The sequence below is a fragment of the Coccinella septempunctata genome, chromosome 2 (assembly GCF_907165205.1).
Source record: "Coccinella septempunctata chromosome 2, icCocSept1.1, whole genome shotgun sequence".
Taxonomy (NCBI): domain Eukaryota; kingdom Metazoa; phylum Arthropoda; class Insecta; order Coleoptera; family Coccinellidae; genus Coccinella; species Coccinella septempunctata.
In genome coordinates this window covers 42,600,191-42,616,462 of record NC_058190.1, presented here as the reverse complement: position 1 = coordinate 42,616,462, position 16,272 = coordinate 42,600,191, and the positions used below count along the sequence as shown (strand labels likewise).

The 16,272-nt window shown below is 36.4% G+C and overlaps 1 protein-coding gene across 2 annotated transcripts in view; it reads left to right on the top strand.

The window, feature by feature from the left end:
* The first annotated feature begins 42 nt into the window (after nucleotides 1–42).
* The window catches only part of LOC123308155 (ras-related protein Rab-23), a 29,554-nt gene continuing 13,324 nt past the window's right edge, over nucleotides 43–16,272 (top strand). The window contains exon 1 of one of the 2 annotated variants that reach the window (XM_044890708.1): nucleotides 43–172. The gene's annotated coding sequence lies outside the window, so the exon portion shown is untranslated. Of the gene's footprint in view, nucleotides 173–2,820; nucleotides 3,011–16,272 lie in introns of those variants that run through there. The other variant, XM_044890707.1, reaches the window with a different exon arrangement.

Sequence of the window (16,272 nt, the reverse complement as noted above, 5' to 3'; positions counted from 1 at the left end):
TTTCGAACCGAAACACATGATGATAGCCCTGAAATTGGACAACCAGGAAAGGAGGAGGATTCAGGATTTTCCGTGCATTGGCGCCCATTTTAGGGAACTGCCCTTTAGGCCTCGTAAGATCAAGTATAGGAGGAGGTATATCTCGCCTGAGCTCATTGGGAAAGGAATTTATGTGAGTACCTATACCAGCTAATTATATGTCATATTATTGGATTTATTCGAAGCTTTGCTAGCGATCATGAAACATTCGTCTTAAAAATGAAAAATAAAAATGGGTATTTATTGTGCAATGGAAACGAAACGCTTTGAATAAAGCGTCTCGTTTCAATTGCACAAGTTGGCAACATCGACTGAAATATGTGTGATAATAAAGAACAACAAATACACTATCTTTATTAGATAGACAAAGATTCTATGACGTCTGCGACGAACGAGGAAGGTCGTAAAATTTTATGGGATTTTTATCGCCGGTTGCTGTTGAGGCTCGCCAGTGAGTACACCAGTGAGTACGAGCCTTATGATGGCTGTGAATCAACTGCTGTTATTTTATAAATGAGCTATTGTTCTTTTTATTTTCTAGTAGGCGCTGTTGCCAAATCGTAAACTAGAAACGAAGCGATTTAAATTTTAAAACCTCATATTTGAAGAATGATTTCGAATAGTTTCCGCTGTGCATTTGAAAAATTCATGAATGAAACTCATAATTAGTCAGTTTAAACTTGCCTATGCTGTGATAACCCAAATTGAGGAGAATTCCCCATTATAAGCGAGAAGGAACAATTTGTATGAAAAAGGTTGAATTTGTTTACAGAATAGGCAGGCATATTCAAATTGAAGGGTTGGTTTATTACTGAAACAAAATTTATTTTCCTTTTTGTGCACCTGTTCCTTAACTAGAGATTTATCATTTTGAAAAATCGTATGCAATTTTCTAATTTTGTATTTTACATTTATAATTTTTAATAGACTCTCAAATATGGGATTTTTTTTGAGGCAGTCCCTACTCGGATTCAAAGATGCTTTTCTTACAAACCAGAAAACCGGCAGAAAACAAATTTTATGAGGGAACACAAAAAAAATGTTTGTGCTGTTCCCCTATAATTTCAGCATTATACCCGCCTACTAGGTAAATTTGATTTCAGAGATAATACCTGACTATACTTACCTGTTGAGCGGAAATAATACCTCAAGAATATCCATTCAAAAACGGCATTCACTAGTTCCTAATTTACGCTTTAAATTTCTTACGGGAAACCTTGATTTTTTTTTTAATTGGAGTTAAAGTATGTCTTGATGTCACCTCGTCTCTTTTTTATCCAATTTAGTAGTTTTTTTTATGAGAAAAAATCATTTTTCAACGGTTTTTCGACATATTTCAATAAAAATAACGACGGTGTGACATCGGCGTTTCAATTCTTTATATATTGCAAAGATGTTCATAGCGATAAAGCCGATATATGCCAAAATTACGCTGAAATTAAGAAATAACTCAAAATTATTCAATATGCCTAATATTACCTCTCACTTGGTAATTTCTACTTTTCAACACATTTTCGTATTCGGTGTAGCATCCGTGAAGCAACCAATGTCGATCGTAATGATCTCGAATCGTATGTACTATTTCCCCTTAATAAATTATTTTTTTCTGAAAAATGGTTACTTTTATGAAAAAATTAAAAGAGACCTTTTTAGTTCAAAATGAATCAGCTATTGAAAATTCATATTCCACCGGAAAAATGAAAGGAGTGATTCTTTGAAGAAAATTAATGTGGGTATGTGGTATTAATTTTTTTTTTAAAACTACACCCCGGAAAAGTTACACCCCTACAAAAATAAAAAAAAATTGTTTTTCTTTTTTATTTCACCTGTATATTGAGCTGAATGGCAGTGCACAATCCTGGTATCGGTATTATTGTTTTTATGACTGTCATTGCAAAGCACAAACTACTAGATATTAAGACAAAATAACTTTAGCTCATCTTTTTGGGAATGCATTGCATTTTTTTCTTGTAAATGGTCAAGTTGTCAAAAAACTTTATAGAAATAAAAAAGTTAGTGTATGAATTGGGCTTTTCAGCCATATTTTTTAAAAGGAAAATTTTCATCCAATAAAAAGATGTGAGAAAAAGTATCTTTATTTTAGTTTTTCAACCCTTTCTGAACATACTTCACGGTTGAAAAAATTCCAACATGTGTAATCTCATTGACAAATGGTATGTGCCAGGTTTCGTGTCTTCAGCATAATATACAGGGAAAATGAAATTAAAAACAATTTTTTTGTTAATCTTCGGAAGAGTGTAACTTTTCCAGGGGAAAGTTTTTAAAAAAATTTTGTACCGAATAACCACCTTAATTTTTCCCACAGAATCACACCTCTTACATTTTTTCAGTGTTATGAGAAAAAATATGGAAACGCGAGAAAAGTTGACTTTTTGACACCCCATATCTCAGAAGGGGTACATATTTAAATTTATCCCCACATCTCTTCACGAAATATTTATTTTTTTGCCCAAGGTAAAAATTGCATTTTGCCTGTTCTTCAGGCAGGAAGTTTTGAGTGAAATAAATAAAACTTCATATATTAGTGGACGGATGGATGTTGATCTATCGTCCCGTTCATAGATCACGGTTCCGTAAACCCTCCTCAGGGTCCTCGGACTCTTCCGTTGTCCTTGCATTCGAATAGATTACCCATATTCTCTCTACCTCGATGTGAGGGAAAAAGAACGACAGGTGCGAATAACCTGGCCGGTGAGTCGACTTGTAATAATGAGAGGCAGGTGAAACTCGGCTTCCATAAAAGTCGTTTACGTTTCAGTCTTCTCCAAGCTTTCCGATAACTCGAAGTTACCACCATTGGTGTCTGACGCGGACTTCGACAAGCATTGTATAACTCTGCCACAGATCGATCCAGTGGTACCTGAAGTGGTGTTTCTGTGATCCGAACATAATTGACATTTAAAAGTTTGTTCCTTTTGTTTATGGATATAACCGGATGATACGATAACATGTAAGTTGTGTAGTTTCTCATGGTTAACCGTTTCCGGTCTTCGAACACAATACGTTTCTAACAATAAGCATGAATCGTTTTCAAAGGTCTAATTTCGTAGGAATGATGATAATCATCAATGCCTCCAATACGATATTTATGACGCCTAAAAATATCCTCGAATTTCTCTCTGCTTCTTTTAATTTTGAAGCAGTTTTGGAAAACAACTATTGAAGTAATGTAGTAACTGTTTCAAGGGCCAAAGGCTAAATTAAGGTTCATTTATTTACGCATTTAATGAATTGAGAAAGCTGAAGGAATCTGAGGCTGAAAGATTAACTTTTATAGCTGTATCATTTCTCATAATCCCGGTTCGATGTAGAAATTCGTATTTCGCTTTTTATGGCTGATATCAAACATGAATTATTCATGGCTATAAAAATATAGTCTGGTGAAATCAACATCGAAGCGTTTGTTCTATGGAAAGAATCGTTTAATACTTCAACAATCTCGGTTATTTCGAATACCTTCTGTAGTGAAATCGAAGGATTATTGGGAGTTTCATACACAAATTCTCAATTTACTATATATGAATAACCTAACCTCAAAAAGTTTTCAGAACTTGAGAAGAGTAGAAGAACACTTATAATAATTTCGAGGCATTTCTTTGTCTCCAAATGATGGCAATTTTTTTATATAAATCGATACATTTTTTCAATAGGCATTAATTAGAATCTGAATCACAATGAAACCGAACATTACAATATTTCATGCACTTCCTTCTCCTTATCATCACTCATCCTTCAAGATAAAAGCTGGTTCATTGGAGGAAAGAAAGACGAAATTATTTCATTAATTATATTCTAAGACGATCTATTTCAGCTCTAGGCCATCATAGCTGAAATAGGATAAAAATGAGACGAAAAAAACAATAAGTGCAATCCACAAGAAGTTCACAAAAATCTTCCTCAAAAATATATACAAAAGTGAACAAGTGTTTTGGTATCACATAGATACTGAACCCTTTCCTTCGAATTAATTTCACTTTTTGTCTCTGTTCTTTGATTTAAAGCAATAGAAGGATCCTGGAAGGCATGCCTATATTTAACAGGGCGATTCATGGACCCATTTTAAGTAAAAAACTGAAAAATGAAGAAATGTCGTGAACGTCCTAACTTTGGAGATACAGGGTAATGAATTTTCGAGAGTTTTTTTATAACTACTGTGTACTATCGTAGATATCTTTATTCAATGCATCAGAATACATTTTCTGATGTAGGTATCTAAAAATATTTTCGAACTTTGCTCTGAAACATTTCCATTTGTGATAATAATAATGACCCCCTAATATACATATTGAAGAAACTATAAATTGAAATAAAAAATATGGAAATCGGATGGTATGAGGAATATCAAAAATGCAGCTGTACACTGTTCTTCAATGTGCCGAAACGAAAACTCACATAAAAGATGCTAATTCCACAAAAAATCAAAATAAAACTCAGATTTTGAAACTTCATTTCTTGAAAGAACTTGTGCTAGAAATAATTGAACAAAACCAGGCAACAAAAGCATCCTCTTAAGGTGGGACTATATTCGAGTATCTCAATCTTGAAATCGTTACTTAGTGAAATGATTTCGCATTCAAGGTACACCTTGTATATGAGAATCGTGTTCAATATCATTCAGAATACAAAAGAAACCAAAAAACACGATTCACATTCCTAAATGAAGATAATAATATACTAGTTATTGAAAAATAAATGTCACTCCTATAAGGAAAACACGATTTTGGCGAGCAATGAAGAATCAATTAAATTTAATCATCTCAAAATAGTTAGCACCTCTCTGTATTGGCACCTCTCGTTACTACACTTTTTCTGGCATCAAATTTGCATAACATATTATCAATGTTCGTCTAACTTGAAACTCGTACACAGAATGCCAAGTGATTTGAATATAAATGTTTACTTAGCAGACAAAACGAATCATCGACTAGATACGTATTTGAACTGGTGTTCCTACTTATTGCATCCTTTATATTCATATTAAAACATTGCAGCTGTTTCAGAGAAGGATGTGGATCTCAACGCAATAAAATATCTCTGTTATTATGAACAGATTCGCAAAATTTAAAACGCCACATCCTTTTATCGGACACAAAAATCTCTATTATTTCATTTATTGATCATAAATGAAAATCTTGAATAACCATACATAATTTTCGCAATTGATAATATTCAATAGTGAATGACAAGAATTGTTATTTTCTATTATCAGTAACTGTCCTAGTCTCCTGGTCATTCTTGCCAGTGTTGGGAAAGTGCTTGAAAGTTTCTTCTTTGATAAAGAGTGATCATCAGTGTAGATAACATCTATCCATTCATGGATTTACGTTAAAATTTTAATAGATTGGCAACGTATTGAGCAAAAAGGTCCGTAATAAATTGGCCCTCGATTTTTCTCATTCATTCCGATGACTAGACGAATTTAATTTCAATCCACTCACCACAAAACAAATGCGAAAAATTTGAGGTACAAATCTTCGAATTCGTGCAAATTTTATGAAATTTTGTCTTTATTTCAATTGATTTCAATCAGCAGTCATTCGCAGATTCTAGTTATGGCACTTAAATAGGATACTTTCTTATCGAGGTCCACTGTCCATCAATCTCTTCTATAAATATCAACATAACAATTTTTCCTCTATTCTTTACACATAAAATGGAACATTGGCTCGTTCAGCTCAAATATGTTTACTCCAAGCCTGTTGATGAGGCTTCTAATTGGGGATAACAAGAAGAATGGGCTGTAAATATTATTTTCCATGAAATTACGTTTCTATACAAATCATGTACGCTTCAAGTCGGATGAGAGGAACGCTAGCCAACATTTTTCATACTTGAATGCTCATTTGCGCTTTGTTGGTTGTTTTGATCTATATCAATTGATCGATATGAAGAATCGTAGGCCGTTTTTTTCAAGGTTGTCTGAATGGAAATAATTCATAAAGTAGGCATGTACATACTGCCAGGTCGCGGAATCACAGCTCTTATACAATTATAAATATAAAGTCTACTTCGAAGAACCAATGTTAAATTTGGCAGCCTTCTTCGAAATCCGCTTGTCTAATTCCACTAGTTTGTTTCAAAGCAGATGGGCAAACATCTGGCATATAAGTATCATCAAAAAACTTGTGGAGGGTAGGTATATTCTACCTGGACTCACGCGTTTATCAATTTTGTTGAGATGGAACCTAGCGTGGATCTGAAAACATTTCTTTTGGGTCGAAAACGTCTATTGATTTATTATCTTCAATAATCTTATCGAGTCACATACCAAAAAACTAATCCTTTCATATACCAGACCAAAACTACTAAAAAACACTCGGTGAAATTGTGTACAGGGTGGGCAAAATTTGTTGTCCACTGAGAAGATCCCGAGAACTATAAGAGCTAGAAGAAAGATGACACATTTCCGAGTTCTTTGTCAGAGAAACAAAGGATGGTGAAAACCGTAGCCTCCCACGATTCTTCCTTTTTGAGTTAATAATTAGCAAAAAATTAGATTTTGACGATTTCGAAAAGCTCTCATAACTTTTTTGTCTCTGAAGTTACAGATCTGAAGCTTGAACTTCTTATGCAGTTCCATACGGAGAATTCACTGACAAAACATTTTTTTCCAATTCAAAAATGACAAATTCAATAGAAGTTTCCATTTGAAGAAACGAAAGTTCGCCTAATGATTCGAAATGAAAAAATATTTTAAGCTCGTCAGTAAAAAATGCTTGTAGAAGGTTTAAGTTTCAGATCTATAACTTTAAAGACAAAAGAGTTATGAGAACTTTTCGAAGTCCTCAAAATCTCATTTTTTGATAATAACTCTAAATCGAAGATTCGTAGGAGGCTACGGTTTTCACCATTCCTTGTTTCTCTGCAGAAGAGCTCAGAATAGGTCATCCGTTTTCTTCTAGCTCTTATAGTTCTCGAGATCCCCCCTCACTGGACAACGAATTTTGCCCACCCTGTACAAAAATCATAAGTGCCTCTAACCATCCTACCGACTCAGAAATAGACTATAGTAGGTAAGGGTAAGAGTGAAATTTGTACCTACTGAGAAATTTTTTTCTGCTCCAGTGATGATTTATAAGATAAAGATGTTTTTTCACTAAGTTTTGCGGTGTGTCCTAAAAACTTTTTTGGGACACACATTTTAACGAAGCTTCCTCAAGAAGAACAATCTTTGTTTGATTTCAACACAACATATTTCAATACTTTGAACAAAATATATACTTTCAAATTGTACCTCTCGAAAATGTGAAAAAAAAAAGTTCAATGAGATACAGTAAATGATAATTGTAGCAGCTTTATAGTAACTCACAGTCGAAAATGTAGCACAGCGATCCATTCTGACAGTTAAGCTGCCATCAAAGCACTTAAATCTTAAATCTCATGTCATCAATTCATATGATATGGAAATGCCGAAGAAAACTCAGTGAAATAGGTCTTTAAATCTGGGTTCTTGGTCACCCAATACCACGAATCAAGGGAAAACGAGGAGGAAAAGCAGCCTTTGATTTGCTCGGCAGCATTTGCTTTGAGATTTTGGGAGTTGTATTCCCTTTTTCAATCTTCCCTTCAACATAGCACCGTGTTATGTAGTTCTTGTATATGCTTACTTTTTTGATGATAACATTACTGGCCCTGCGCAAGGTCTAGCTGATACTGGACAGTACAGATTCTGTTGGAAGGAGAAAGAAACTCTGGATCGCCAGGTTATAGAATGCCTTGGTATTGCAAGTCAATTCGAAAATTTGAACGAGAAACCAGCAGGATCAAGGAGGTAACGTCCTTCAAACCATCCCTGATACTGGATTTCATTCGACCTGTAGAATTGAAGGATGAGTTGTAGAGGGCATAACGACGAGAACAGCTCTCACAGGGGACAGAACAACCCTTGAGATCATAATGCATTTGACCCCTCAAACAATCTAAAATACAGAAATCTCGTAGTTTCTCTGAAAACATTCAGGAGTTTCAACAGATTTCTTCCCCAGGTTTTCTCTTCCCATTTCGATTAAAGTTTCTCTAACAATCCAATCAACGACGATCTATTAAACTGGTAATGAAATGTCCACTCATCTTTAACGTGGGTGTCGATTCCGTCAGTATCGCTATCCAATCCATACCGGTTAGATTTCGATATTCTTCAGACGTCTCACACAATTTGTGCCATCTCTACATTCACCAGTAGTTCCCGCTTGCCATATGGTGTCCCCTCAATTGAGAATATTTCCTCTGAGCCCCACTCCAATTATCCGTCCAGATGAAATCTCGGGAGGCTGATCTGTTCTTTTAAATTTCCATTTCAAATCGATGAATTTTGTCGAATTACAGAGTGAGGCTTGATTATCAACCGTTAAGTCCATTTTATAACCTACATCGGAATGCAGATCGGAGCTAGCTACCAATTTGCATTTCCTAGATTTCTCGCAATGCCTTGTCAGTTTTCGTTGCGACCTTGTATGTCTGTTAGATGACATGGATTATGTTCGATGTGATCCCGATAAGGTTCTGGAAGTGTGTCATGAAACTGCAACTTTCATTCAAAAAAAACGACCATCATGATATATTAACACTTCTAACGTTACACATAGTATCATGATTCGTTAATCACAACAACAAAGAATAATTAAGAAACTTCTTTGTCTTCCACATATTGTTGAAGAACTCCTTTCCGACAGGTTATCTTTGATTCTTACGCTATTATGTCAGTAATTGTTCTTTGATAATGCGGGTTGAATATACGAAGCTCACAGATGAAAGTTACAGCAATCAAAAATTTTCCGTACTTCTTTCCCAGACTATCATGTTGCCAATTATATCCATGGATACATGGGTACTTCTTTTCGAATGATATGTATGTACTCACGCAAGTCACGGTGATTTTCAGGTGGAAGCACTTTATTATCCATCATTTCTGCCTTGAAATATTCAATTTCTGGTCTTTCGATCAAAGTTCATCCTCAAATAAATCTTGTGGTGAAGCTACACCTAGAGCGAAGTCAAGCTCTGAGCTAATAGGGACAACGTCTGAGAAAATATGTCAATATGGTTCCCAAAATCATATGAATATAATTCACAACAAGATGAATAATTTAAAATACCAATTCGGTCTCTCTCTCTATACCTTGACTAACCATATCCACAGTCTGCAAATAGCCATCAGCTATAGGCACCAGCTCAAGCAAATGAATAGAACGACCCTGAATACCAATTACATATTCTTACATGAACATTTCCTTTCAGTACCGTTTGAAATTGGAACGCGATTTTCACCAACACAATTCATTCAGTGGAATGCATGAATTGAAAATATCATCGTCGTCTCATGATTCAGATGCCAGATGTACAAATCATATATCGAGCCAGACACTCAACGTAATGGTTGAGTTTTGGCTATTTATCTTCTTAATGTGCAAACTAACTCTCTCATCCTCCTACCTATATTTGAAGAGGTTGAGAATTTGGGAACGTGGGCAGGGAAAGATCTGTTGGAACGAAAAATGGTAATTTGTGTGACAAGTTTTTGAAAGAGGAAAAAAGGTATGGTTTACCCAAACCAAACAGATGCCAGGAATTCTTATGTATAAACAGCAATTACATTACAGAATATACAGTGAGTTTCAAGAAGTTGGCAGCCTAAGGAAAACTCTGTTAGTCCTTATTAGATCATTTTGTTAGCTAATTTGTATTATAATGTTATTTTGCACGGCTGATTCCCAAGGACCCTGATCGCCAAGGATATTGAGCATATCTTTAGAGATCTTCAACCCCTTCAAAACCTGAATAATAGACTTTCCAATGTCAATTGATTAACTTAACGCCACTATATCTGTTCTCTGATGTATAGTCATCTCATCTTACCATCAAAGGCACAGATGCATGCATTTTTAATTGGCATGTAATACCCATCTAAATAGATGGGATTCAAATTGAGGAATTTTACTGGAAAAATTCGGAAAACCTCGATAAGTATGATCTATTACAGAATATTATTAGTGAGACCTTAAGACTCATCATTTTTAACATCAGAAACCTCGCCTTTGATCTAGAATAGACCTGATCGGGCTATTTATAAGATTTCACAGTTTATCTGTTGTATTTGTGGTGTGGACATCCAAACGCCTTGCGATACGTATGTTAGTTAATTATACGAATCTATCAGTTAATTGGGTATATTCGATGACGTCTTCAAGGGCTTCTGAATCCTAGTCCTAGTTGTCTATTAATATCGAAAACACCGGAAATTTCTCATTTAAATAAGTGATTTTCACATCCGATGTATTCTTCCGATTGCAAAAAATCCATATTTCTTGTGTTTCCTTATCAATTTTGAAATTTGAATTCTTCTTTTGATTTTCTATTTAGTACGACTAAAATTACTAAAAAAAGCTTCAAAATTGAAGGGACTTTGAAATTGATTATAAAACTGAGTCACTAATTACTATAGGATTTTTTAATTCATCATAATATGCAATAAAAAAAGTAGTAGTGCCGAATTAAACAATACCGAAACTGATAATCGGAGCTATTTTCATTGAGAGTACAGGAGGTCTTTTCTCAGTTCTTCCTTCATCACAGATGAGATTGAGATGCTGAGATGTCGAAGTATATCACCAGCTTTCTAGCACCTAGTTTCGAATTGTCGAAAACGCTGTCGGCGTGTAGTTTGTCTGGGCAATAAAACGAGGTGTGTAATTTCCTGAAGGCGGTTCTCAAGCCTTTACTTGGCATCAATTCAATTGTATTCTTTGTCTTGTACGGGCGTGTTCTGTATCGGTATTTCACTGACTAAATAGGGAAATGAAGAACTAGAGTTAGTTATACTTTATCTCGCACAAGGATTGTTGGTTAAAGTTAAAAATTCTCCAGGCAGTTCTGAAAATTTTGAGTAGTCAACTTTTCCTTTTGAGTTTTGTTTAAACATATCGAAAATCGATTAAAAAAAACCTGAAATACCGAGAAACTGTTTTTTGGAAGACGCCCATTGGTTATCAATTTCACATCAGGAAAATAATGCAAAACGCTGAAAAAAAAGTGTGATAATTCACCGCATAACCGAATAATAATTCATCAATGTTCATTGTGCTACAAATTCTCGAATAAATGTAGTTGGTATTTGTTCACAATAGATTCATCGGAAATGTTTCTATACAGTATATAGCGTTATTGTCTAATCCCAATTTTTTTATTGGCAAAAGTTGATAATATTGCACCAACTCACTCCTGGCAGTGTAAAACTCTTGCGATGACTAGGTATACACAGGCTGTGTACTAAGTGTACTTCTGTCTAACAAGTAATTAAGTTCGCTATTGGGTGGTATTATAAACACCTACATTATAATATATTGATGAGTTTGAAACCGCTCTTCAAACACACTAATCATTCTTCTCACAAACTCTTGCCGAATTCCCATATTAAACATTGAAAACGGATGTCTAACAAGTTTAGCTAGATCCTAGTAGAATACCTAATATCATGAGATAGGTATACATATTTGCATTAATATTGTAATTAGATATCCACCGTTGAGGAAGACCTATTAACATACTTGGCTTCGGATGATAGATGTTTCGCATCATCAAATACCAAAACAAGTTGAAAAACTGACAATAAATTTATTTTGAACACATCCTAAATCTTCATTTTTTATTTATCTGATGATACTGATGCGGTGAAGAATTTTATGTAAAAAGGCCAATAAACAATTTTATCGTCGACCTAAACAAAAAATGAAGTGAAAAATTTTAGGTACACAAAACGTGGATTATTTTTGAAGTCAAATATTTTTCGTCCGCATTCACTTTTCGTCCTCAAACATTTTTCATCTGCTCTGTTCCTCGCTTAGTCACAGTTGCGAGAATGGCGATTTAATCAATTTCGAGAACCAGGATTTGATGAAACATTAGTGCCAGTGACAATAACTGTCATTTGCACTTGTCAAATTAATTCTTTACGAAATCTGCTATATTTTACAAGTGAATTAAGAACGTGGTTTGAAGCACTACTTATTTCAACTCGAAACTGAAAAATGTTGAATATATGTATTACCTACTCAAAGCGCTCTTATATTATCATACGCATAGAATGTATAAATGAGCTAATTTTCCATTAAACCACACGAAAGTTATCGATTATAATAATTACATATCACGGTTGAATAGGTTACCTAACAAATAAACATACAGGAGTTCTTCCAGCACGAGGAAATTAGTTAGAAATTTTCCCATGTTACATATAATCATATCCGTGAAGATTCTAACTGTAATGAATTGAAAGAGAAATTGTCTCAACGAGATTTTATCTTGTCTCTTGGCACGAAAATTATTACTCACCTGATTGTTTGTAGACTACAGGTTTGGTGAGTTTGTGATTCTCTTCTTCTTGATGAATGGAGGGTATGAAAAGATTTCAATATGTTGCATTGTATGAATGTATGCTTATTTTCATCGAGAATCAAGTCGTGAAGTCCTTCGCATTTATTTACAGACACCCTGTATAGTGCACGACTGAAAAATTAACGTTTCACATTAAAATATGCGTACTTTCGAATTGGAATGTGCTCAAATGAAAATTTACCAAGACACCGTTAAAAGAGCCAGTTTTTCCCGAGCAGGGAGAAAGTCAATCATGCCAACAAGTACCTATACAAGTTCCCAGAAGTTTTTACCGGTACGGCAAACATGCTTATATGGTAGTCCCAAATAGCTACAACAAACTCGAACACTGAATTCAATTAAGAGCCACATGTGCTATTATCAGATGCAATATCGAAAACTGTTTCTAACCTGTTTTAATTACAACTTACAACTTTCGAGAAGAATTGATTATAATCATCGAGTATTAATCTTATTAATACTCGATGTTATTATAGGTATAGCTTGAAAGCAGAAGAACGTTGCTTTATGGTTATTGTTGATTCTAGTTCCGAACATACCGAGCGTTCATTAAAATTTGCTATCAAGTGAGCAACGGAATCTTGAATGTTGAACGTGGTGGTGCTTTGTTTGTGGCAAGATGATGGATTCTTATTTTTAATTTGACTTGCAATTAATGTACTGTTGAACTAAGCTTCGAGAATACATAATCATACACATACAACCATACACATTTTGGTTTCTACAGCACTCTTAGGCCTTTCCTCGAAAAGTTGCACGATGTCAGAAATGAGAAAAATTGTATATTATGTTCGGAGGAGAAGTAGAACTTACTATTTTTTCTCGAAACTTCTGAAGAGTTGAAGAAATGGTATTTTACCTAATCTCTGAGTATCTAGGGTTCTTTCTGCAGCATAGTTTAATGTTTGGTAAGGGGGTTGCATTCCACTGGGACTCTAAGGTCTATTGTACCTCCCATCAGAGATGTTCTCACAACATCTATATATACGAGGATATATTGAAAAATTTTTAGCCTACTATAGAACCAAACAAAATTTCAGCAAACCTGCGACGTCTTTAGACCTTTGAAAAATATTGTAACGTTTTCTTCGTTGATTAAAACGTCCAACTTATTAAAATTATTTATTTACACTTAAAACATTTATAACTCACAAACTAACTATGACACAACTATTTATTTCCACTCGTATTTATTTCCACTAGTCGCTTGCACTTTGAACTATAACTGTACTTGTACTTCACTTGCCTACCTGCTCCTCCGCTGGGCTTATATAGGCGCCGGAAACATTCAGGTACCTTCGCGAACCTTTCGCGGTTATTCTGGAAGCTTTCGACCGCTCTGGTTCTCGAAAGGTCCGACCGCAAGGGCCGGACTGGTTACACTGTCCCCTCCTTAAGCCTGTTCTGTCCCAGAACAGATTTAGTGAATTCCTCCGAGGACCGTGGCGAAACCTGCACTCATCACCATTCCTACAGTAGCCATTTTGATGGAAGTAGCACTCCACAGTTTTTCCAGGCTCCCTATCCTGCTTTGGGTTGAAACTGCACACCAGGATCCGTATACCAGTCCCCTGAAATATCACCTCCAGCATGCTTCGCACAACTCGCCAATTCAGCTGGTCCAATCCACAACCGAGCTTGGGAACAGCTAATTTCCTAACTCCAAAGCGTTGAAGGTCTTCTTTCAAGCTATGCAGTGCCGTCCATAGATTCTGATAGGTTGGCTTCTGATAGGAATGTTGCTTGGTGACTAGGTAATAAATGAACCGACCTTCAGCCTTCAATTTCAAAGCTTGTCCGATTATTGGCTGCTGTCGCAATAGTTCTTCCTGACGTCCAAATTTATTTCTGAATACTCTTGCTATTCCTTTGCTCATACGAAGGTCCTTCGCTACGCAATGAGCGAGAGAGTATTCCTCAGACACGGTAAAGAGATCTTGATGTACTTCCTGAGTAACGCCGAACCGTGCAACGCGTGTCTCACCATAGCAATCCATAAACTTCTGGTAATCGCTGCTACCTTGCATCGGGGCTTCCACAAGACGTACTTCTTCTTTGTCCTGCGCGTACGGGGCTAATCGGTTGAAATGGACAACCTTTGGTTTTCCTCTGGGGAGCTTCCTTATCCGGTAAACTACATCATTTATCCTCTTGATTATTTCATACGGTCCCTCCCACTGTCTCTGCAGCTTTGGTGAAAAACCTTTCCTCCTTTGTGGATTATGTAGCCACACCAGATCTCCAGTGGTGAATCCACCTTCAATAGCCTTGATGTCGTAGCGCATTTTCATTCGATCACTTGCTTGCTGCATCTGATTGCGTACCTTGTCATGAATGTAATCCAGCTTGTTCCTTAATTTACTAACGTAGTCCTCCCCAGCTACGTCTTCTCCAGGCTTACATCCAAACTCTAAGTCGCAAGGCAGCCTTATTTCTCGGCCGAACATTATACTGGATGGAGTTTCCTTGGTAGATTCTTGAACCGAAGATCTATATGCCATGGTGAATAGATGTAAATATTCATCCCAATCCCGCTGGTGATCAGAAACTACTTTGGCCAGATGTTTTCCCATGGTCCGATTCATTCGTTCGACCATGCCGTCTGATTGTGGATGAAGAGGTGTAGTCCTTGTTTTGTGAATTCCCAATTTGCTGCATACTTCTTGGAATAGCTTCGATTCAAAATTTCGGCCTTGATCACAATGCAGCTCCAGAGGTATTCCAAATCTGCAGAAGAATTCTCTGACCAATTTATCAGCTACCGTACTTGCCTCTTGATTAGGAATACCGTAGGCTTCCACCCATTTCGTGAAATAGTCCATCGCTACCAAAATGTACTTGTTTCCATGGTCTGTTTCGGGAAAGGGGCCAGCGATGTCGATAGCTACTCGTTCCATAGGGGATCCGACGTTATATTGCCTCATTGGTGCTTTTCCTTTACCATAAGGTCCGTTAGCAGCAGCACAAACCTTGCATCTTCTACACCAATCTTTGACGTCCCTCTTACAATTTAGCCAATAAAATCGCTGCCTGACTTTTTCCAACGTCTTGGTTATCCCGAAATGTCCACCTGAAGTTCCATTATGTAGTCTGGTCAGAATGTCTGTCACACGGCTCTTCGGCACAATCAACTGAAGTTTCTGCTCAGTTCCATCTTCATTTTCCCAACAACGTTTCAGAAGACCTCCATCAATCTTCAATGTTTCCCATTGTGCCCAATACGACTTTACATTCTGGCTCAGTCTGGATACTTCTTCCCAAGTAGGTCGTCTACCGCTCTTTTTCCAACTCAGGATTACTTTCAAGTCGTTATCTTCCTCTTGTGCTCTTTGAATTTCTTCAGGTAGCCAGTCGTCTTCGATTACGGTGGTTCGCCTTAAATCGATCTTTTCTTCCAGGCGCGAACAATGGCTGGAATTCTGGGGACACTCAATGGTTTTGGTCGAACCATTGTCCACCACAGCGACTCCTTTTATTTTCCCAGCTGTAGCCCTTTCAAATTCTGGAAGATTTTGCTTGAAATGCCTCCTTTTGTTGCAGTTCCAGCACACAGCATCTTTTTTTCCAGCAAGCAATATTCTGCGGACTTTTTCTCTGACAATGTCCTCAATAGATCGGTCTGTTTCTTGGACTTGTCTTACACGAAGGTGTCCCCTATGCGACGCTTGCTTCGCTGCTTCGATTTCCAAAGCCTGGGCTAAGGCATCATCTACGGTTCTAGGGCGTGCTAGTCTCAGGGCTTGTTGTATTTCACCATCCTTTATCCCATCCACGAATGTCTGGATTAATAGCTGTTCCAGGAAGCTATCTGGAGCAGATGGA